Consider the following 7,722-nt stretch of genomic DNA (forward strand, 5'->3'; position numbering starts at 1 on the left):
AAATTATATAAGGTAGATGGGAGTATTGCTCATTGGTAGGAAAAGGTAAATTTCTAAAGGCAAGAGCTGGGAGACTAATACATACTTCTACTTGATCCTGAATCTTTGAACCTTGTTTCATGACAGGGAGTTCTCAGAGGAAGGAAGTGGATTGGCTTGGGAAGTACTGTCATCAAAAAGATGCTGCTTTCGCTCAGTCACCCTATTCTTGCATTGTTCCATGACCTTTATAGTCGGGGCTAGGTTTTCTGGCCTAGGAGGTACCATGTTCCTCAAAGCTTGACCTGTTTTCCCCATGAGTGGTGGGAATGATCTATATAGGGAGAGGTCCCAATAGACTGGGATACATGTACTTAAAGGAAATGTTAGTGATATCCTAGTTGATTGCCATGTCCATAGAGGCAAATTTACAGAAGGGCGTATCTTAGACATTTACTGAATTCCTTGATGGCTGAGGGTGTTCTTAATATATAGTCCATCTATGATGCAGCAAACTCTCTATGGATACTGACCACTCAGTAGAAAACTTGAATCAATTGTACATTTTGAATAGAGAGCCAAGTTCTTTTCCAAGTTGGGTTAGTATCTTAGATTCAAAAAGGGATCCTATGTGAAATATGTCTTCTAAAATAATACCTCAAAAGGGGATGCCCAGAAAAATGCACTGAAGGCAGAAACATGCATGCTTTATTCACTGCTCTATCTTCAGTAATCAGTACAGTGTTTTCTTGGTAGATGACAGATGCTCAATAAATATTTGTTGAATTAATTAATTAATGAAGAGTGCCATAATGACAGCTGATTTAAGTTTGAGGAATACAGGGAGAGTCATCTTGGAATTGGAAAAAGTGGGTATTTTCACCAATTTCTCCAGCCTAAATCAGGAATGCTATCTTGATTTCTAGTGTTACAGTGAGGTTTACAATAGGATTTCCCATTAAAATAAAAAATTCACTCGATAGAACTATTTGCATAGTCTTCCTAGCAGACTCACAGGCATGCATTTACCTCCATTTTCTGTTTATCGATGGAGAAGTCACAGTGTGAGTTACTTAGAGCTATCAGACCAATCTTGGACTAACTGCAGAGAAATTCAAGAAATACACGGCTTTGCAATTTGTCAGTTATTATTTTTTTGAAACTGTACAAAAGATGAAGATGAAGAAAGGAAATCAGCAATTTGGTTTGAGATTCCCCATAGCAAAGGGATTCTATCCAACTTGCAGAATTCTCAGAACTATGCAGAAGGATTTGTCTGAAATAGGAGCAGGGCCAGAGTGCAGGGCGACTCTGGCCTCAGGAGGGCACCTCCGAGACTTTCATTTTCTTGAAGTGCCATCAGTAAAGAATAGAAGCCACTCCCTCAAACCTGCAGGCATGAACAGTCATCTCCCAAGTTCAAAATCTGTGACTGGTGGGATTTGGATATAGGAAGCAATGGGGAAGTGATGAGACCAGATGGGCATTTTGTAGAACCTACCATTTTAGAAGGAGTAGAACCTTGCTCTTCAAGTATAAAATGGGCCATTTTGGAGGATGGATGAGATGACTCAGCAGAAATTGCAAACAGTCTCAACTTAAGACACAAGAGAATTAGCCACCTCTGGGTACTAGGAACCAAATCAGGTCAACAGCAACAACAAAAACCCCAAAACAGAGGAAAAGATTAGTGAGTTGTTTTCGTTCCCCCTTCACATGAAACAGAATTTGGCTTCCTTTACTAGTTAAGAGGATCACGTATATTTTTCCGTGACCACCAAAAGCAATCCACAAAGCTACTGCAGCTGTCATGGAGCATCAGTCCAGTGCTGATATTGTCATTCACTTTGAATTTCTCTAGAGTGATTGTTGGGAGCATTTAAAAGGAAACACGAACCCTTCAACAGGATTGTCCCCCATCTCTTTTAGGGGATACAGATTTGTTTTTATCATCCGTTAATCACTGCTGAGGCTAACCTCTGAGAGTCAGCAGTAAGAAAATCAGTGAAACGCTGCTCAAATGCTACAGTAGGACTGGGATTGTAACAACAAGGAGAACATGGCTTTTCTGGAACATGGGACTTTAATTCACATGGGAGTCTGCTGGCCTCTGAACTGTAAATCTCAGAGGCTTCCCCTTCTCCTTGTCCCTTGACCTTAAAGCTTTTTTGAAATGCTATTTTCCCTCCCCACCTCTAGCCCATCCATCAAACTTGATTAGTTTTTGAGCTAGCTAGTAATATCACGTGATTCAGATCATATGGAATTGTTATGTTTTAAGTACTTAAGGGCTCACAGAGTCTATGAAAGTGTTTCCTTTTTTCCAAGTGGCAGAGGAAGAGAGGAGAAATGAAGAAATAGTAGCTAATAAATTGCTTTAAGTCAGACAGAGGAGATCATCAAAAGAGGGCCTAGAAAGGGATAAAAAAAAAAAAAAACAACAACCACCAGTTAATTAGTTGGGAAAAGAATTATAAAAAGTTTAGGCAGGTTGTAGGAAATAGTCTGTGCCAGAGAGCAATAAAATCTGATTGAGAAGGATGAAAGATCCCCAAAACAGTGATGGCTCAGATCTGGGCTTTGAGGAAAAAGCCAGGGTTTCTTAAGTCTGACCATAAAGACTTCAGAAAGGTGATGTCAAAGAAATTACTGGGAGGGGGGGAAAGAGAAAGAGAGAGAGGAAGGGAGAGATGGAAGAGCGGGGGAGGCTGTGGATATAAATTAATCTTATAGTCTTATAATGGGGGAGGGAGTCAGGTCAGGTACTAAGTCAATATTAAGGCAGTGCAAGCTGAGATCAACAGGTCACTGGACCCAGACCTATTACCCAGAGTTTTCAGCACCGATTTCATTAACTTCTGAATGGTAAGGATACTGGAAAATATTAGTCCAGTTCTGTCATTCTACAGATGAACAAACTGAGTTCAATGGTGGCTGAGTGACTTATGTAAAGATAGTGTGATTCCCAAACAGGAAATTACAAGCAGATGCTTCAGGGCTAGAACCAGATCTCCCTGCTCCTGATCGGCATCCTTGCCATCACACCCTGCAGCCCAACTGAGGGGGAAAAGATATTGGAAAAGAAATCATGTACAATCTGTGTGCCTGATTTGGCCAATATGAAAAATGTGGATGATGCAAGAGGTCGCCTAACAGATAGTTAATAGCTTAGTCTCTGGACTCAGAGTGATCGAATTTAAATCCTGGCTCTGCTCTGTGATCTTAAGCAGGTTTCTTAGCCTTTCTTTGCCTCAGTTTGCTTATCTGTAAAACAGAAATAGTAATAGTACCCTGATTACAGGGTTGTTATGAAGATTCAGTGAACTAGTACAGGTAAAACTTTTTAGAAATAGTGGCTCACTATTCTCCCCCATAGGCCTATTCTGATTAATCCTGGCTCTGGGTATCTCCATTCTTCTACATGAGATCTATGGCTTACTAAATGTTATCTAATATCATATATGAACTCATCCTATAACTGTGGTTTGCATTATTCATTTAGAAATCAGAAACTGGTTATACTTTTATATTGGGTAAAATGCTTTGAAATCCTTGTGAAGAAAATTATGTAGAAATGAGTAGCTATTATCATTACAGCAGTGATAGTAATTCTGACACTGCAGCTAGAGTTCTCTGAAAATTTCCCTGAAATCTCTTTCCCCTTTTACAACTAATTGTTTTTCAAAACTCTTTCTCCACTCACCATGTCCCACTTCATGTCGATGCTATGCAGTGTCTCCTCCCTCCCCCTTGATACTTACAAGGCCCTCTGCATTCAGATTAATAACCACCAGTTTGACCTCCTCTGAAATGTCACTATTTCCAAATTTCCCCTGGGGAATCATCTTGGAAATCAACATGTTATCCTAAGGATGTCTCACCTGCCAGTGTTTTGGTGAAGAACAGATGAGGATAGTCCCTTGACGCTTCCGCGTGAGAATTGAAATAGCAACAAGATCTATGCCTGCAACTGCCACTTATTCCTCCACATGGAGCCACTGACTATTTCAGTTCAGCAGTTCTGACAGCATTTGGAATTTTGAAGCTCTGCTGAGAAAGTAATAACCACAAGATTAAAAATGAAATAGGTATAGTTCAGACACTGAGGTAGTCCTGAAGTGAGGGGACTCAGCAGAGTCAGCTAGGCTGGTAGGGAAAGAAATATGTTCTGTCCACCTCACCTCAGTTTTCCAAAATTTTACTATAGTTTTTTTTTTCTTCTAGTTTTAGCTACTTGGAGCTGGTTGTTATGTGTCATGCTGCCTAAACAGGCACGGAAAAACTGGCCCCTATTTTCATCCAGCTAGCCAGTGTATGTGACAATGCCGAATACCCCAAGGTGCAAGAGAGTGTTCTACATGTTTATCATGCAAGTGTACCTTCTGGGTACCTCTCATTCCTGGCTTCTTGACCTGCTTTGCAATCTTTCTGGTAGGTGCTCATCTTGAATCATTTGTTCTAGTCAATAACGAAAATTTGAAACTTTTACTTAACTTCTGGACTCATAAGTCCATGTGTATCCTGAGAAGGAACCTTAAAGGATGCCTAAATGAGGACTGTTTTTTTTTTCTTCTAATTAATCATCCTTTATACCAATTTACTCCCCTCTATTTCTGGAGGAAAATGTAATCCATTCTGGGAATAGCAGTTCTCAGATGTTAAAAAGGACCTGGTTACTTTATTATATCAGCTTCTTCTCTGAAATCAACTGTAGAAAATAAAGCACTAAATCATCAACTTAGTATTCAAGGCCTTCCATAGAAGGCTTCAAGTCTCCGTTCTGGTATATTCTGGTATATTCCCCAACATAAGCCTCTGACTACACAAATGGATGGATATTTGCTGTCCATAACTTGGGCTTGCCTTACTTATAGTTCTGCCTATGCTGTAACTTTTACTCAGCAGATCTCCCCCACTTCTCCAACCTCCAAAAACCAGCTGATGTACTGCCTCCTTGCTCAGATCATTCTAGTCCAATGCAATATTGTCCTCCTTAGAATTTACCTTCCTTATTTCTGGTCACATTCACTGGGCAAATTATTATATATTTCCTTCATGATTCTTCTTCACCTGTTTTATTGTATTTCACTCTGGCATTATTTATTAATTTTTGTTGTTTATTGTTTTTACTAAGATTAGTATGTGCTAAACTTACTGAGGTCAAAGACCATATAAGCATGAGACTTTATATCCTCCATGGGGTTCGTTTATGTATCTGGTGCTCACTGATTGGTCAATATCTTCCTATCATGTTGGTCCTTGCTGACAAGGGATGACACTGCAGAAATGTATCTACGCTGAGGTTGACAACACCAATTTTTTTACCTTTATAGAACTGAAAAGCATTTCCATAATGTGAGAAAAATAGTTTATTCATAGTACATCATATAAAAAGCAGATTTATCTATTTTTATCTTTCATGTCTCCCCTCTCAATCTCTTTCTCAAGTTATCTCACATTTCTACTAATCATCAAAACCTACATGTTCTGCTGAAAGCTGTCTGCTATGGGAAGAGGTGCACTGGCAGAAATATCAGTCTTCTGGTTGATAAACATCACTCTGGGGTTAAGAGTTTAGGAATGTCTTTAGACTAGCTAATTAAGGGGCAGTTTATTGTGTTTGCGCACGTGTGGTTGTGCATGTTTAACAAAGTAGGAATAAAATTGTAAATTCTTGGGAGACTTTACCATGGAGAGGTTAAGAAGATTATAAAGTGTTTCATATTCTGAATGCCAAGGTGATAATGCAGAAAATGCCAATGAACAAACAAGCAGGTACCATCAGAGGGTCTGCATGAATGTTTCCTGGCACATCCTGATGTCCATCTGCTCCGGCCTCTTCTTGCCATATTGCCCTGGATGTTTAAAATTTAAAATAGAAAATCTCATCTTTTTTTTTTCCTGAAGCTTATCAATAATATAAATGTTAAACTCATGCTTCAATTATGTTTTTCTTTAATTTCTCAGTAAGCTGTTCTAGAATTAGCTCCATAATTGTGCACATCGTCACTTCTTTCCAGATCTTTGCCTTTTGCCAGTTTCACTGCAGTCTTCTACCTCCACCACCCCCACCCCAGTCTTTCACTAGCAAACAAACCCAGCAGTAATTACTAATGTCCAAGCACGTAATTCCGGCAGCGTTAGGCTTTTTCATTTGACGCAACTAGGCAGAGCTGTCTGGACATGCAGCATGAAGTCAAAGCATTTTTAATGACTCCTACCCATCTTTTCTCCCCTCCACCCATCACTAAAACACAGTTGTTTATTTTGTTTGCGGATTGCAGACTTATAAAATTTTTCCATGCAGTTACGTACCCCTGACTATTAATTTTACATCCATATACGGTAACAGGTCAATATACACTCAAATGGAAACACATGGTTATCCATGAAATTGAAAAATATTAGGAAATAAATAGCTGGGAATGAAAGTACCTCCTCTATATAGACAGGGCATTTTAACAGCTGTAGTACAGAAATGATTGGAGTTATGACTTACAAAAATAATCCAAGATCTTATTGTGAGGCTTTTCAAAGGCTCATGACAGTGTTTCTTTTAATGCGTTGCATAGATTCCTACATATGATGCTGTTACTCTTATTTAACAACTATTCAAATAGTACTGTTTTGCTCCTCGTCATTTTATGCCAATTTTAGTTATATCAAACAGGAGGAAATAACCCTGTGGTAATTTTTGTTCACTCAGAGGCTCCAAGCCTCAGAGTAGAAAATGGTTAAAGTACTTATCACTGTCTCAGCAAAATCCTGCAGTGCCGTAATAGAAATTGCAGTAGATCTTTAGGTCAGAGTCCGGTTTCAATCTAACACCTGCATTACCCTGAAGGACACAGTTGGATTTTCCTGAGGAAAACCAGTCTTAATGATGTCCAAATCAGAAACTATCAGCCTGAGATAACCAATGTCCATAGGAAACACTTCCACTCACTCTGAAACCATAGCCAAAGAGATTAAATCTATACCCTGTAGGACCTGTAACATTTCTCAGAGATGTATTTTTGTGAGTGTGTGTTTATGTTCATGCCTAATTACAAGAATGGGGGAGAAGGAAGTGGAAGAGGGATTCATTCTTAAAGTTGATTCTGCTTAGTTCAACTACCCCCATATTTTTTTATCAGGTAGAAATATATATGGAAATATATTACTCTTGTAAACAGATCACGTTGGTATCTTCATATATACCTCATTCATGCTCACCAAAGGTCTGCAGACAAATATACTCTGTGTTAAAAACAAAACCAAACAAAACCCTTGATATCCGCCTGGAGGATGAATGCAGATTTTTTAATAAAAAGAAGTATTTATTTTCTACCTAAAAAAGGGGGAAGAGGGTAATATGAACACTTCCACAAGTAGACTTATTTTTTTGAAGCTATGCAGGAGCTGAGGATGGGAGAGGTAATTGCCTGCCAAGGAGTCCTGTGGGCAGGATTTATTTTTTTCTTTTTTAAAATTCTTAACCTACTATGCCTTCTCTATTAGGGAGTCTCTGTGAGACCGGGGTCTCAGACAGGCAATTTGGCCTCCAGCCCTGAATACCCACCTAGGTCTGGCCAGGCATCGCTGCCGGACCGCTGTCCGCGGTGCTGAAAGGTCGCGGGCGCCCATGAGGTCCCTCGGTATTGCTGTCCAGGGTGCTGACTGAGGGCCGCCGCAGTCCCCGAGGCGAGCCCACCCCCGCCAGCCCTACGCAGAGCCCTCCCACACAGCACGACCCGCCCGCCT

At 39.9% G+C, this 7,722-nt stretch overlaps 1 protein-coding gene across 4 annotated transcripts in view; it reads right to left on the reverse strand.

Moving 5' to 3' along the window:
• The window catches only part of SNAP25 (synaptosome associated protein 25), an 82,872-nt gene that overhangs the window by 74,399 nt on the left and 751 nt on the right, over window positions 1-7,722 (reverse strand). The window contains exon 1 of one of the 4 annotated variants that reach the window (XM_027621898.1): window positions 7,541-7,657. The exons of the other annotated variants lie outside the window; for them this stretch is intronic. The gene's annotated coding sequence lies outside the window, so the exon portion shown is untranslated. Of the gene's footprint in view, window positions 1-7,540; window positions 7,658-7,722 lie in introns of those variants that run through there. 4 annotated transcript variants of the gene reach the window in all.

Source organism: Zalophus californianus, chromosome 8, assembly GCF_009762305.2.
Source record: "Zalophus californianus isolate mZalCal1 chromosome 8, mZalCal1.pri.v2, whole genome shotgun sequence".
Classification (NCBI taxonomy): domain Eukaryota; kingdom Metazoa; phylum Chordata; class Mammalia; order Carnivora; family Otariidae; genus Zalophus; species Zalophus californianus.